The sequence below is a fragment of the Cherax quadricarinatus genome, chromosome 63 (assembly GCF_038502225.1).
Source record: "Cherax quadricarinatus isolate ZL_2023a chromosome 63, ASM3850222v1, whole genome shotgun sequence".
NCBI lineage: Eukaryota > Metazoa > Arthropoda > Malacostraca > Decapoda > Parastacidae > Cherax > Cherax quadricarinatus.
Genome location: NC_091354.1, coordinates 21,812,349 through 21,829,626, shown reverse-complemented (window position 1 = coordinate 21,829,626; position 17,278 = coordinate 21,812,349).

The following is a 17,278-nucleotide window of genomic DNA, read 5'->3' as shown; positions in this document are numbered from 1 at the left end:
ATGTCCTATTATCACGATCACGGTACAACACCTAGCTCTGCTGGGTGCGTGATTCTTCTAGGATTGTATGGTCCCATGGGTTAGAGCATCATGGAATTTTCACTCACCATGAGGTGGGCTAAAACAGCATGGGTTCGAGTCCTCGGCTACATTATATATATATATATATATATATATATATATATATATATATATATATATATATATATATATATATATATATATATATATGAACGAGAAACGTGAAGGAAGGGAGCCAGCCTGTGGTGCGCCATATGTTTTGTGTAAACAAAAACCAACATGGTCGGCAAGGGACAGTTTCAGCAGATGTCATCGTATCCACCTGAGATTACAGAATCGTGACAATCCTCTTCATCAGACCGTTGCTTCTGTACCAGTAAAAGCACAGTGTGCATGTAGGGAGTCGGGGAGTAGTGCTGGTCTTGAGGGGATCCTGCCAGTGGAGGTGAGGTTTGTTTACCCTCTGGGGTTGAGGAGGGGGAGTGGTCACTCAGGACTCCATCAGTGAATGTTGAACAGAAGAACACCTAGTTTAATAGTGAGAACATAGTGATTAGTGTGCCTAGTGACGAGTTTCTCTAAATGGAATAATAAGTGTATAACAATCAGCAAATATAAGTCAGTGATGTGCATCTTTAGTGGTGTTACGAGTATGGCCATACCCGATATATTTTATAATAGGATATACTCCTTTATTAATATATATGTTAATGCTATTAATGCTAATATTGTCATATTACAGTGTTAGGCGTTCATAATAGTTGTCATGTAGTGGGAAACCACAGTGCCGGTTAGCAGTTCAGGTACTGACGTCTCCCTAAGTCAGGTGACCAACCTGACGTCAGCTTACCACTCACTGGTACAGGGAGTAGGTTCACCACCCTTGCTAGTAGTACATTCACCAACCTTACTCGGAGTAGGTTCATAGCACTTGCTCTGGGTAGGTTCTCAGCACTCGCTCTGAGTAGGGTCCCACTCAGGGCAGTAGGTTTCCACACACACTCAGAGTATGTTCACAGCACTCGGAGTAGATTCATACACTCTTCTGTGCAGATTCAGCCGTTCAGCCTTTAATACAATTCCTCGCCCTAGAAGATTACTTAGTCCCAGACAACGTGTACTTTTATTTATAACACTACAAGAGAGAGAGAATTTTGTATCACATACTAAGTTTTATATGGATTCTTTTATAATAAAATCCACTTTTTATTTAGTCGGATTAGTCTCCCAATGATAATCCCCATATTAAATTGACAAGTGTCTAAGGACAACTAGACCAGAGCTGGATTCGACATCTTGTTACAGGAAATGGCTAAAACAGGCCTATAGACATGGCCCCTAACGTAACAAGTGACCAGAAAGAACCACTCCTCTCGCTATCCCCATCCCTGGTCCTCGCTCAACATCCCGGTCTAGGGGCTCTGGTGGCCTGGTGGTTAACGCTCTCGCTTCACACGGTGAGGGCCTGGGTTCGATTCCCAGCCAGAGTAGAAACATTGGACGTGTTTCTTTCCACCTGTTGTCTATGTTCCCCATCAGTAAAATGGGTACCTGGGTGTTAGTCGACTGGTGTGGGTCGCATCCTGGGACACTGACCTAAGGAGGCCTGGTCACAGACCGGGCCGCGGGGGCGTTGACCCCCGGAACTCTCTCCAGGTAAACTCCAGGCCTTCTGCCTGGTGTCCCACCACTTACTCTCACAACCACTCACTACTCCCGATCCTTATCCCCCCCATACATCCATGCTGTCTTTCACCTGTCATCTCACAGCTGGTGCCCTCCCACTCCCACGATTCAGCAATGTCACAAGATGTGCCGGGTTCCCAGGAATCTCCACGACAGAGCAAACGCCGTGGAATCCGTCCACGAGGCATCTGCCAGGTGTGCCATAGAGAATGTGCACTCAATCCCTCAAATGGCAACATCCGTGCACACAATGGATGTCTAGGCTCCCTGTGGGCTCCAAATGGGAATAACCAACAGCCCTTCCCAGTAGACAGAGCTGGCAGCTACCTTGTCTTCACTTCTACAGAGGACCTAAAATCTGCAATCAAATTAACATCCACCAGGACTCTGACACATATCCCCAAAGCAGCTCGCCCTCAAACTGCTAGCAAATTCGCTGTCCTCTTGAAGAAAGTCAACAATGCTCCTACAAACAACGGATCCTGGCACAACCTACTTCTATTTGGCAATACCAGTCTGGCTGTCCCACCAAGGAAGGACAAGTCACTACCAACATCTTTTGTTAGGACAATGAATGCATATTCTAGAGATGACAACCTCGTCCATTGTGAAGGCTTACACAGCCCTGTAAGATCTTAAGTTGGTCTTACCAAGGCTGGCTCCTCCTTAGGAAAATTAATGAATAGAAAAAAAGAACAACAACCTACAAATATAAACACTTTATTGTTAGAATTGAAAATATAAAGCATTTAAATATGAACTTTTATCCTACTTGAAAGAGAAATGAAAAATGAAATATAAAAAAATCTGAATTCAACGCTAATATGTACAATTAGACTGGGGTGTTTGGTTGACGTTGTTGACACCGCGCGTTGTAGAAATTGTATCAGTTGCTGATGATGTGGGGTAAAGTCACAGCTGTTAAGTGACAACCCAACGACTAGTGCTTCCCAGAGTCTCTAGCCTTGAATAATCCGTCAAGATGATAGGAACGCAGGTCTTTCACCACTGCAAAGATGAGGGGTAGTTGCCTGGGGTTGGCTACACTTCTCAGGTATATAGATAAAAAGTGACATCCCAGAACTCATGTAAAGTTCGTCTCCTTCAACACTGTTTCTTTGGTTGCCAAATGACCCAAGCTGACATTCCAAGCTAGAAAGAGACAAAAGTTACCTACTGCTTAAGAAATCACTCTCCATAAGTGTAAAGCACTTAAAATAATGGTGAGGATTTAAAAGCAAAACCTGGAAATCAAGGCAGAATGAACTAAGTTTAAGCATTGGTTAAAAGTGAAGCTTTTAACCAATGTATCCACTAGAATAGGAGCAGAGGCTTTTACTTACAGTTGTGCTGGGAGCTGTGAGTCAAGTGATTATCCATTTGGTCGGAGCCCCACACGTCACCTTTCCGGGTGGAGAAAAAGGGGGGCGGGGATAGCGGGAGCTAGACACCGACCCTACCTTAACAAGCACACTGGCAATCAAACTATTGTCACCATATATTCGCTGGCTACTCCTATCTGTTGAACTTTTCCCTCACATCAATCTCCCCTGTAGGTAGACAAACACCCGCAGGGGCAAATGCCGACAACTGGACTCATGATGCCTCGAAAGTCAAAGCCCAAATTAGGAAAAAAAATTAAAGAGGGTAATACTGTTGGAGTACTGAGGCTTATAACCAGTGAGGATACCATCACTCCTAAGGACGTTATTACAGCACAAGCTCTGACGGACAAGCATCCACCCAGGGCTTCCAGTACCAACAGTGCCCTCCCTGACATTACAGCAGTTGAAGAACATTTAACCCTACTGGACGCTGATGTGTATAGAGCTGCTATGTCATTTCCATAGGGCTCAGGAGGAGGTTTCACCGGTTTAAGGCCTCAACACTTAAAATAAGTCCTCAATCCAACACTTGGTGATGTTTCAGAGAGGTTGCTCTCTGAACTCGCCAAATTTTCCAATGTGTGTCTGGCAGCAGTTTCTCAGAGGCCATTAGACCCCTCTTCTTTGGTGCCTCACTGTGTGCGCTCCGGAAAAAGGATTGAGGAATCAGTCCCATAGCAGTGGGCAACACCCTTCGGCGCCTAGTCGCCAAGGCTGCAGTAAGTATTGTGAGTCGAGAGGCTGCTGCAATGTTTAAACCAACTCAGCTCGGTTTCGGTGTTCAACAAGGCTGTGAAGCAGCTGCCCACCAACAAGAGTATATATCAACATTTTTTTTTTAACAAGTCGGCCGTCTCTCACCGAGGCAGGGTGACCCAAACAGAAAGAAAATCCTCAAAAAGAAAATACTTTCATCATTCAACACTTTCACCTCACTCACACATAATCACTGTTTTTGCAGAGGTTCTCAGAATACAACAGTTTAGAAGCATATACGTATAAAGATACACAACATATCCCTCCAAACTGCTAATATCCCAAACCCCTCCTTTAAAGTGCAGGCATTGTACTTCCCATTTCCAGAACTCAAGTGTGGTTATATAAAATAACCGGTTTCCCTGAATCCCTTCACTAAATATTACCCTGCTCACACTCCAACAGCTCGTCAGGTCCCAAATACCATTCGTCTCCATTCACTCCTAACACGCTCACGCACCCTTGCTGGAAGTCCAAGCTCCTCGTCCACAAAACCTCCTTTACCCCCTCCCTCCAACCTTTTCGAGGACTACCCCTACCCCGCCTTCCCTCCCCTACAGATTTATACGCTCTCCATGTTCCTTCTACCTTGATCCATTCTCTCTAAATGACCAAACCACCTCAACAACCCATCTTCAGCCCTCTGACTAATACTTTTATTAATTCCACACCTCCTAATTTCCACACTCCGAATTTTCTGCATAATATTTACACCACACATTGCCCTTAGGCAGGACATCTCCACTGCCTCCAACCGCCTCCTCGCTGCAGCATTTACAACCCAAGCTTCACACCGTTATGAGAGTGTTGGTACCACTATACTTTCATACATTCCCTTCTTTGCCTCTATAGATAACGTTTTTTGTCTCCACATATACCTCAAAGCACTACTCGCCTTTTTTTCCTTCAATTCTATGATTAACCTCATCTTTCATAAATCCATCCGCTGACACGTCAACTCCCAAATATCTGAAAACATTCACTTCTTCCATACTCCTCCTCTCAAATTTGATATCCAGTTTTATTTATCTAAATAATTTGATACTCTCATCACCTTACACTTTTCTATGTTCACTTTCAACTTTCTACCTTTACACACACTCCCAAACTTGTCCACTAACCTTTGCAATTTTTCTTTAGAATCTCCCGTAAGCACAGTATCATTAGCATAAAGTAACTGTGAATAACAAAAAAAAAGGGAACAATACCGTGACTGGAACGATGCACAAATAACCCGCACACAAAAGAGAGGAGCTTACGACGACGTTTCGGTCCGACTTGGATCATTTACAAATGGTCCAAGTCGGACCGAAACGTCGTCGTAAGCTGCTCTCTTCTATGTGTGGGTTATTTGTGTAAAAGTAACTGTGTCAATTCTCATTTTGTATTTAATTCCCCATAATTTAATTCCACCCCTCTCCCGAACACCCTAGCATTTACTTCTTTTACAACCCAATCTACAAATATATTAAACAACCATGGTGACATTACACATCCCTGTCTAAGACCTACTTTTACCGGGAAGTAGTCTCCCTCTCTTCTACACACCCTAACCTGAGCCTCGCTATCCTCATAAAAACTCTTTACAGCATTTAGTAACTTACCACTTATTCCATATACTTGCAACATCTGCCAATTACTCCCCTATCCACTCTATCATATGCCTTTTCTAAATCCATAAATGCAATAAAAACTTCCCTACCTTTATCTAAATACTGTTCACATATATGCTTCAATGTAAACACTTGATCTACACATCCCCTACCCACTCTAAAACCTCCTTGCTCATCCGCAATCCTACATTCTGTCTTACCTCTAATTCTTTCAATAATAACCTTACCGTACACTTTTCCTGGTGTCACAGTAAACTAATTCGTCTATAAACAACATGACATTTGAAAAATCCTTGACCAAATTGGATTTTGCCAACACTTTCAACTTAGTAAGAAGGGATGCTGCTCTCCTGCCTTATTCAACTAAAAATATGTTGGTTCTCCCTTACCATAAAAACTTGGTTGATGTACCTTCTCTACTTAAGAATTTTAATATCAAAGTTGTATTTAAAAATCTTGATAGAGTTAAAAAACTTTTGATGAAAAATTCCCCCCAATATGCTGATGGATGTGTCTACAAAATTCTTTGTCAAATATGCGATAAAGTTTATTACGGTCAAACTGGTAAAAGTCTCGAACTAAGATTATAACAACATAAATATAGCATTAGAACTGGACAAGATTCTAATGCTCTGTTTATTCATGTGAGAGATTTTAACCAATTGATTTTGAAAAGGTTGAGAAAGTTGTATCAAGCAAGTCCATGGTCGACAGGAATATAAAAGAATCATGTTTCATAAAAAGTAGTTTTAAAAATATGAATAATTCTTTTGGTTTATATAAATTGGATTCATTTATAATTAATGAAATTTGAGAAGAAATTAAAGTACATTAAAAAAAATTTAGGTAGAATATAAGCTGTGTTTCGTGGATCACTGACTACCTACCTACATCATCGTAAAGTCAGTTGTTGTTGTGGGTGGCAGCGATGTGTAGTCTCGTCTCGTCCTTATGTACCTTCTTATTAACCTTTCATTTAATAGTTCCTTGACTGCTCTACATCCAAAATGCTTCCGAGACCAGAGTAACAATTTCCAACTAATTTTAGGTCACTGACAATGAATATCATGGTTTAAATTGCTTGCGAGTTCTACTTTTCAATATAGACCTACGTGTTACAACAGGTTCCAACAAGCTTTCTGCAAGCTTTGTGTTTCTTACCACACTCACAGGCTCACTGACCTTCATTATTGTTCCAGCAGTCATAGAAGGTGGTTGTGCTGTGCAAGTTTATATTTTGAGGTGAAAGATAAGTGATTTGCTTTTGTGACGGGCTTGCAGGGCGGATACACCAAGTACTGTTGCTTTCTATGTGAATGGGACAGCCGTGCAAAAGGTTCCCACTACATCAGGAGAGACTGGCCACTTCGTCAACCATTGGAACCTAGGATGAAAAGTGCTCAACATCCACCTCTCATTAAACCAAACACAATTTTGCTACCACCACTATACATAAAACTGAGGCTCATGAAAAACATTGTAAAAGCTATGGACAAATGCGGTCAGGGATTCAAGTATTTAACATAAAAATTCCCCTCACTCAGCGACAATAAGATAAGACAGGGAGTCTTCGATGGTCCTCAGATTTGAGAGCTTCGTAAAGATGGTGACTTTGAATCAGACCGCAGCGCTGCATAGCCCTTGTGGCTTAGCGCTTCTTTTTGATTATAATAATAATAATTTGAATCAGACCTTCATGGGGAGGAGAAAGCTGCTTGGGAAGCATTCAAGTCAATGGCGAAGGGATTTCTCGGAAACATAAGGGATGGCAACCATAAAGAATTGGTGAAAAACCTCCCCAAAGCTTACAAGAACACGGGATGTAACATGTCCCTTAAATCCACTTACTGCACACACATTTAGACTTTTTTCCAGCAAACTGAGGGGCAGTTGGTGACGAACATAGTGAAAGGTTTAGCCAAGATATTTCAACCATGAAAAATGGCACCATTGCAAATGAAGGCACAAGAATGCTTGCAGACTATTGCTGGACATTGGCAAGATACGATTTTTCAGCCCACTATAAGCGTCAAGCAAAAAGGCAGAGAGTAGGTAATGGTTAGAATTTAAAACATACTGACACATACTGTACATTTTATTAAAATAATCAAATATTACGTGACTCGAATCCTTAAACCTATAACCAATAAGCATTTTTCAAGGGGATATTTGGATTCAGGACATGAAAATACATAAGAATTAACTAATCTCATTTAAGAAGCATACAACTTTTCAAAAACTGTTGACCAGTGTAATGTGAGAAGTCACATTATATATATATATATCTATATCTATATATATATATATATATATATATATATATATATATATATATATATATATATATATATATATATATATATAGTGTAACCACAATCAATAACAGCGCCGCAACTAGCCGAGGATTCGAACCCATCTCGCTTTGGCCCGCTCCATGGTGAGCGAAAATCACACATGACGCTCTAACCCACAAGACTACGTAATCCTGCAAGAATCACGCACCTAGCAGAGCTAGGTGTTGTACCGTGCTCCGAGGACATACGGTGGTGTGGGTGCCTCTGAGCTAGCACTAGTCTCCACAAGCAGTATATATTTTATTGCAGAATTAGCACCAAGTCATAAATTCTTCCAACAGTATTTTCTTATAAATTATTCAATATTATTTGCAAATATCTTAGAAATCAGCTACTGACTTCATAACAGATGCCCTATGCTGCTGACTTCATAAGACGTGCCCATTGCTGCTGATTTCATAACAGGTGCCCCATCTTTCTGACTTCATAAGACGTGCCCATTGCTGCTGATTTCATAACAGGTGCCCCATCTTTCTGACTTCATATTACGTCCAACATCTTAATGTCAGTGGAATACGGTACTAATAAATTGAAGAATTAAACATATGAGCAACATCTGGTCTCTTTAGTGTGCTGATGTTACGCAAACCAATAACGGTATCATCATAATACAGGACAACAACAGAAGACTGAAGAAGGAGTAGAAGACAAGACAATAAGTCCCTCAACCTAACGGCAGGACTTCCTAGTAGATCCTACCTGCAGCCGACGTCAAGCAAGGTATCTCATGCTTCAGACTTCATAACAGAGCACCTGTATGAATGAAGGTGAATGAGTGGTAGTTACGTCAAGAAATACTTTTTTGTGTGTGTGTCTGAGGGTGATAGTCTGATAGAAGTTATCGATGGGCGGTTATCCAAGAGTAGTTGTCTGTGGGTGGATATGCAAAGGTAGTTGTTTGAGGGGCGGTGAAACTGGAATAGTGATGTCGACAAGTTTAATTAATTAAGCCAGAAGACTCGTATGCACTGATCAACAGATTTGCTAATGAAACGTTTCGCTACGTGTAGGGAAACATTTAGTTAAGAAATGCCTTTATCAGTAAATACATGTCTTTCTCCTATATCTGTTTGAGGGTGAGTGGCTCTCTGAGGATAGTTATCTGAGGGTAGTTGTCTGAGGGCAGTTGTCTGAGGGTCGTTGTCTGAGGGTACATGTCTGAGGGTAGTCTGAGGGTCGTTGCCTGAGGGTAGTTGTCTGAAGGTAGTCTGAGGGTCGTTGTCTGAGGGTACATGTCTGAAGGTAGTTGTCTGAAGGTAGTTGTCTGAGGGTAGTTGTCTGAGGGTACATGTCTGAGGGTAGTTGTCTGAGGGTAGTTGTCTGAGGGTACATGTCTGAAGGTAGTTGTCTGAGGGTAGTTGTCTGAGGGTACATGTCTGAGGGTACATGTCTGAGGGTACATGTCTGAAGGTAGTTGTCTGAGGGTAGTTGTCTGAGGGTCGTTGCCTGAGGGTACATGTCTGAATGTAGTTGTCTGAGGGTACATGTCTGAAGGTAATTGTCTGAGGGTCGTTGTCTGAGGGTACATGTCTGAAGGTAGTTGTCTGAGGGTCGTTGTCTGAGGGTACATGTCTGAAGGTAGTTGTCTGAGGGTCGTTGTGAGGGTACATGTCTGAGGGTAGTTGTCTGAAGGTAGTTGTCTGAGGGTCGTTGTGAGGGTACATGTCTGAGGGTAGTTGTCTGAGGGTCGTTGTCTGAGGGTCGTTGTGAGGGTACATATCTGAGGGTAGTTGTCTGAGGGTCGTTGTCTGAGGGTCGTTGTGAGGGTACATGTCTGAGGGTAGTCAGAGGGTGACTGACTTAAGTGGCTGACTAAGGGTGATTATCTCAGGGATATTTTAAGATGGAACGATAAGTACGAAGATGTTTTGGATACAGAATACATACAGACTTGTAAAGGAGTGTTCCTTCCTTCTTATGTTCTCATGTTATGAGAGATGCCATGAGGCCAACACTAAGTATATGACAACCCATAAGCAAAGGAGAGAGAGAGAGGACCAGGAGGCAACTTGACCCCCACAGTTACAACTAGGTGAGCACAACTAGGTGAGGCGAGTACACACTCACAAAAATTAACACAATATTACGTTTCCATTTAGTCCTTTGTAAGAGCTCATCACCAAAGAGAATATTATTAATGATATTCATAAAATCAACAAAAAAATCTCTGCCAGTGTATTGATCAAGTTACAGAATTAATTCCTCATTAATTAATTACCATCACGTAATTTGATCAGTACACTTCACTAAATATTTAGCAATCACTGCAGTCAAATATATGTCAAAAATGCTTATTGGGTAAACTGACACCTGCGTGGTAAATTTAGTAGATTCTGTGATGAGCGAGATTTCTTTTGTAATTTATTGGTGTTCTGTAGCTGTGTTGATCAGTTCTTAGCTCCTGGCCCCTGATTCTTAAACAGCTGTGAATTGGTTCATTCGCTACCATCGTCAAGGATTATTTCACACATATTTTCAAAGTAATGTGGATAATATAAATCGTTGAAAATATGACGCATATTGAGAATGCAACTCACAAAATCGTAGGTTAGGGTTAGATAAGGTTAGTCAGGAAACAGGAGAAGCGTTTCCTGACGCGGGTCTTAGATGATAACCCGCCACTGGAGCTTTTGGTAATCTGACCGGTGCCTTCCGCTGGCTTACCGGTCCACCCCTTTAAAAATTAGGATCACAAAATCGTACTAATACGAATGCAAATAAACTACGAACCAGTAGTCATGGGTTCATACCTAACTCGTTCCGTGGTTGATTAGGAATGTGATCATCCACATAACTTTGAATATACACACACTGACCTCTTAGGATCATCAATAACATTATACTTTATTCAGTAAACACTTTCTGCTGTTAGAAAATCTTTTCACACAATTCGAAATTTGCATCTGAAGTCTTCATTAAATGCTTAATTTATCCCTTTAATGAAAAGCTGAAAGGAATAAAAGAATTGCCACTGAGCGGGCAATAATGTTGCATAAATGCAATATCATGACCAATGTATAGGTAAATAAAAGTAATCCTCGTGGAAAGAGTAACAAAACTTGGCATCTGTTGCGTTGCAGACAACGTTGAGAAATAACGTATATTAAAAACTGAGTAATATGTGTACACAAGCATGCATATAAATACGAAAGGGATGTCAAAATTTTGAACTCATGCAGCGAAGTGTTCATTCATATCCGTGATTGTGACCATGACATGGATTTTTGACAATTGCCAGCTAATGTTCAAAGTCTTAGCTGCAGATGTATAAAAATAATTACTGCTAAATTACACATTATTGCATCAGTTCCACATTATAATGTAAAAAGTTTATACTGCATCTGTATATAAAAAAAAACTTACTGTTGAATTAAATCTTATTGCATCAATTCCATATTATAATTTATCTGAGGGACAATTTAGGTAATGTGAGCAAGATATTTACACCCAAGTCAACAGTTATCTCGTCAGAAGAGCTGCAAACAGTATCTTGTATGTAATATGAGTACCTCGAACATCGAGGAAATCACATATGAAAGACCCCTTGGAGCTAGGGGTGACGTGGTTCTCAGTTTTGATTACATAGTGGAGTTACAAGTGGAGAGAGTAAGAGGAGTAGGATGGGAAAAGCCAAACTACAAGAGGGGTGACTACACAAGTACGAGGAACCTCCTGCACGAGGTTCGGTGGGAAAGGGAATTGGTAGGAGAATCAATAAACGAAATGGACTACGTGACAACATAAAGCAAGTAGGCAAAGGAAAGGTTTGTTCGCAAGAGCAACAGAAATATTGGTAAGACCAGAACGATGCCCTGGTTTACCCAAAGGTGTAGGGAGGCAAAAACTAAGTGCACTAGAGAATGGAAAAGTACAGAAGTCAAAGAACCCAGGGAAATAAAGAGATTAGTTGGAAAGCCAGAAACAAGTATGCACAGATAAGGAGGGAGGCCCAACAAACCAGGTAATCAGGCTGAAGAAAGAAAGGTGGGGAGCCCACAAGAAACGACCAAGAAGTATGTGAGGAGCTCAACATGAGATTTAAGGAAATATTTACAGTGGAGACGGAAAAGACTCCGGATAGTCCGAACAGGGGGGTACCCCAACAAGGGATATTCCAACAAATGTTGGATGAAATATACAAGTTGCTAAGTGAACTTGATACCTCAAAGGCAGTGGGACCGGACAATATCTCTCCGTGGGTCCTTAGAGAGTGAACAGAGATGTTGTATGTGCCACTACCAACTATTTCCAATACATCCATTGAAACCGGGCAACTACCTGAGGTATGGAAGACGGTAAATGTAGTCCTCACTTTTAAGAAAGGAGACAGGCACGAGGCAACAAGATTTGCAACAAGATTAGTTCCAGAGCTATGGGGAATATCCTACGAAGAAAGGTTAAGGGAAATCGGCCTGACAACACTGGAGGACAGGAGTGTTAGAGGAGATATGATAACGACCAACAAAATATTGCAGGAATTGACGAGGTGGACAGAAACAGAATGTTCCAGAGATGGAACACAGAAACAAAGGGTCACAATTTGAAGTTGAAGACTCAGATGAGTCAAAGGGATGTTAGGAAGATTTTCTTCAGTCATAGAATTATCAAGAAGTGGAACAGCCTGGCAAGTGACGTAGTGTAGGTAAGAACCATACATAGTTTTAAGACGAGGTTTGATAAAGCTCAAGGAGCAGGGAGAGAGAGAACCTAGCAGCGATCAGTGAAGAGGCGGGGCCAGGAGCTAAGAATCAACCCCTGCAACCACAAATAGGTGAGTACAAATAGGTGAGTGCACACACATGATAAGGCTCATGGAGACGGAAGACAGTGACCTAGTAGTGACCAGCGAAGAGTCGGTGCCAGGAGCTATGACTGGTCCCCTGCAACCACAATTAGGTGAATTAGGTGAGTACACACACACACACACACACACACACACACACATACACACACACACACACACACACACACACACACACACACACACACACACACACACACACACACACACACACACCCCGTTCCAGGAGTGCAAAATTATAAGGCTTGTGGAACGTTAACGAAGACCGCAGAGGGAATAAAGGCTCGGGATCCAAAGGCAAACCTATCATATCGAGCATCAACCAAATAACTGCGACAGAAAATACTTGCCTGGCTCATATTGGATCACGCAGCACCAGTATGGAACCCACACTTGGACAAGCCCTTCGAGAAATTGTAGAAAGTTAGTCAATCGTATATACACTAACAAGTATGTATCTCTAGAAATCTGAGCTGAGAGTTCGTTTTTTACCCTTAAGACACATCTTCAAATTATTTGACATTTACCACGGCATCGTATTGCTTTCCAAGAAACTTGTCAGATTCGATGAAGCTTCTGAAGAGGTTTATTAATTGATCTTGTCTCCTTTTACCTAACATAGTGTCTCTGATTTTAATTTATACTAATTAATGCAGCCACCTTGATGACCCTCGATAGGCTGATTATCAGTGTCGAACATAACGTTATTATAAGATGGGTATCATTCACATCAACAACCCTTCCTGGTACCAGACTTAAATAAGAAAATTATGCATGCTTTACAAACAATGAGCTCTGTTCTCTAATTACTTATTTATGAAGCTTATTGACTGTATATGCTGGATGAATGTAACCGTAAGTAAAGCTTAAATGAAGCCTCAATCCACGAATGAAAATTTTCGTGTTGTTTACTATCACACATTGGTGCACTATCTTGTATTGTTTACTATCACACAGGTGTGCACCACCTAGTGAGTCACACAATCTGGCTACACTAAAAAAAGTCTTCAGTCTCATAATACTCGATTCTGTATCAAGTACAGCACTTCGTGTATACTCAGTGTATAACCACATACATTTACTAAACAACATTGCATAACAAAATAATGAAACTATGCGGAAAAAATGTTTAAGAGTTCTGGTTAGCAGAAATTTAAAGGCAAGTCACAGTAACTAAGTGTACAAGTATAAATAATAGAAGTCCTCTACTTTGGTTCCTGCCTCCAATACGTCACTTGCCAGGCTGTTCCACTTCCTGACAACTCTTTGACTAAAGAAACACTTCCTAGCATCCCTTGGACACATCTGAGTCTTCAATTTCCAATTGTGATCTCTTGTTTTTGTGTCTCATCTCTTGAACATCCTGTCTCTGTCCACCTCGCCAATTCCTCGTCCACCTTACATAGTTGTGGTCTTGTCTTCGTACTGCAGAAGGAACATAAATGAGCCGGAAATCATACGATGAATGAAGGCGAAAGTGATCCCGTGTGCAATAAACCTTGTAGATGACAGGTTCAGAGAACCGACAAGTTGATAAATTAGACACATGTGCAACACTTGGGTATCTTTAAAGATACCCAAGTGTTGCAGATGTGTGCAATAAACCTTACATATGAATTCAGGCTGAAAGCACTGAAATTGCTCTCTGTGGAAACACATGGAATTAGGAGAGATTTGGTTGATCTGTACAAGTTGAAAGGATCAGTATATTAAGGGGATAAAAATAATCTGCTGAAAATATTTAACCAAGATAGGAGTGAGAGCAGTAGATTTAACCTGGGCAAATTTAAGTTTAGAAAGAATATTGGGAAGAGCTGGCTTGGCAGTAGAGTTGTAGATAAGTGAAAAAAGTTCCCAAATAATGTTACTGAAAAGAAAGAGAACTTTAGGCAGGTTTAAATATATGACTGACAGGTATAGGAGTTGGTGTGATCCTGTTTGAATTGGACATATCTAAGAGAGGCCAATAGTCCTAGGACCGGGCTTCAGCATTTTTATCTCATTTTGTTCTTATCCTAAGTCTTGTGAAGCTTAAAGTAGCGAAATCTTTCACCGTGCCAAGAAAAATAACAAAGAGCGTCTTCAAGACCCACGAAATCGTAATAACACGATTGCAAATAAAAACAGAAAAGACAACTTTCTAACCTCGAATTCAAGCCCCACCAGTGGTATAGTTAACGACAAAGAGCTAATATTCGTCCATCAAACATTTGTTGACTATAACCAAGCCTTCCAAGATGTGCCTCAAGTTAGTGCAGCTGTCACATTATTTACTTAGAGGCAGTACACAAGTCAAGTGCTGATCAATGCCAGTATTTGCTGACATTGATCAGGCAGTACGTCGAACATACAGTCTGATTGGAAATACTGAGGCAAGAATCATTTATTGTGATACATTTCTAACCAAAGTTCATTCAGTCATATCAGATGACATTAAAGATTAACAAAAGGATACCTAATTGCAATACATTTTTGTTCTATATCATACTTTTGCCTTATGATAATCTCAGTTGATTGATGTACCTATGTTTGCTTGAATAATAATATTCAATACTGATGAGCTCTAGGCAATGTTCTTAAATACTCACTTTTTCAACAGATTCTCTGCAAATGATAAATATTCTTTTCTAGACATAAGTTCCACTTACATTTACTTCGAAAATAGCTCTAACGAACGATATAATAGTGCCACATAATAAAATTGGAATCAACTTCACGTGCAAAAAGCTACGTCTCTCTTTGTTTTACAAGTGACATTAAAGTTACAAATGCCTTTTACCTGCATGTTCTCATCAAAGTATTTTTTATAATGATCATCGCCGTCTGTTTCCACCTCCCGCACTTAATTCCTTTGAAGTATTTTTATCCATGTCTTTTTCTACATGAACAATCGATCCTGCTTTGATTATGCGGTGGTAAATACGAGCATCCTATTAAAAAGTTTTTTTTTTTTTGAAGGAGGGGGGGGGGGGGGAGGATGCAACGTTGGTAAATAATTTTTTTTTTTTTTTGCTTGACAGAAACATCTGTTTGAAAGTTCCAACTCATGTTGACTTTTTGGAGGAGTAAATATTTCCTCTTTGGAAATAAACAGGAATTATACGAAGTAAAGAAGAATTTATGGATTTGTAATGTGGAAGGTTAAAGCTATGGACCTCGAAATTTTAAGTTGTTGGTGCGGCGCCACTGATTTAAACTATGGGCAGCTCTCGTAAAAATATCCCACACGATCTATTTTATTTCAGTCACCCTTAGAGAATGTAGGATATTGTTGTGCATGTTAACCGTCTGTTGCCCAAGCAACGTCTGTTAATACGTTTAACAAAAGTATTAAACACATAAATGAGAATCTCACCATGTTGCGAGAATAAATTCTGTAAGAAGAACTGGAGACCAAACTGGTGGCCAGCACTTCCACGTCCACTACTGGACCGACTCATTTGTTAGACGGATAAGGCGTTTCTAAGTGTAATGCCTTTAAACACACTTTTCCCTTGCTAAAAATGTTTTGTCTCTTCACCAGCAACGGTGATATTCATCGCTGGCGCCTGTGTTGAGCATCAGGCCAGTACCATAAAAACTAATTGCATGTGGGGCCTGACAAACTTGCGTCCAACCTGCTATAAATTAAAAACCATCACGATCACTGGCTACCACCATAAAAGAGACCAGTAATGGTAGGTGGAGTGTGGCACAGGTATACCTGATGGTTCTCTCTACAGGGTCATTAGACGGATACCATAAACTAGTGAGGTGAAGGGTACCAATAATGTGCTCAATTTTAATATTTTGTTCAGCGAGGCAAAAACCTGCTCGATGATGTTGGTCTTGAGTATATATACACATGCGTACTTTCGCTATGTTATTCTAATATTACTTTTCTTCGTAAAAAGGTTTGCAGTCATATTATGCCAGACGTCCCTCTAGACACTTAACACTTCCCTGCTACTGTTCGTACAGTATGTAGCTTACAATAGACACAGTCACTGGTAAAATATTAACCTCAACATCAGTTTGATAATATATTGAACCAATCAAAAACAATCGCTTCAAGTATGCTCAGTGTATCAAAGATATAAAACCTCAAAGCAAAGTGAACTTTAGCTAATTTAAACCCAACATAACATCAAAGATTTAAAACATCATTCTACTCGCAGCTCCAACATTCGTGGTCATACAGAGCCACACAGGATCCCTACATGAGCCACACAGGATCCCTACATAAGCCACACAGGATCCCTACATGACTCTTATAACGGTTGCAAAAGGAATTTTGAAAATTCTGGCCTCTCTTTTTGTCTCTGTTGATGTTCTAAGACAATCTAGATTCAAATTTGCATTGTATTACTTCAAGATCTAATATATTGTTAGCATGTCTCCTTGTATCTTCTAAAATTCAGAAAGCGTTGGATCACAATCATCAAACGTCTTAATAACGATAGCCATTTTGTGTATATCTTTTTAATATTTACTTTAAATTTCTATGTCATTAATAGTACAGACACCATACCGCTGTGGCACAGTCCAATGGAGGGTCAACCACATGCTGTGAACTGAGTTATTTAACATTCATTTATCCGAATACCAATTTTTACAATTATATTGGCTCTAGTTTTTAGTACATTTGGTATTCCATTGAAAAACATAATTAAAGATGTGAGA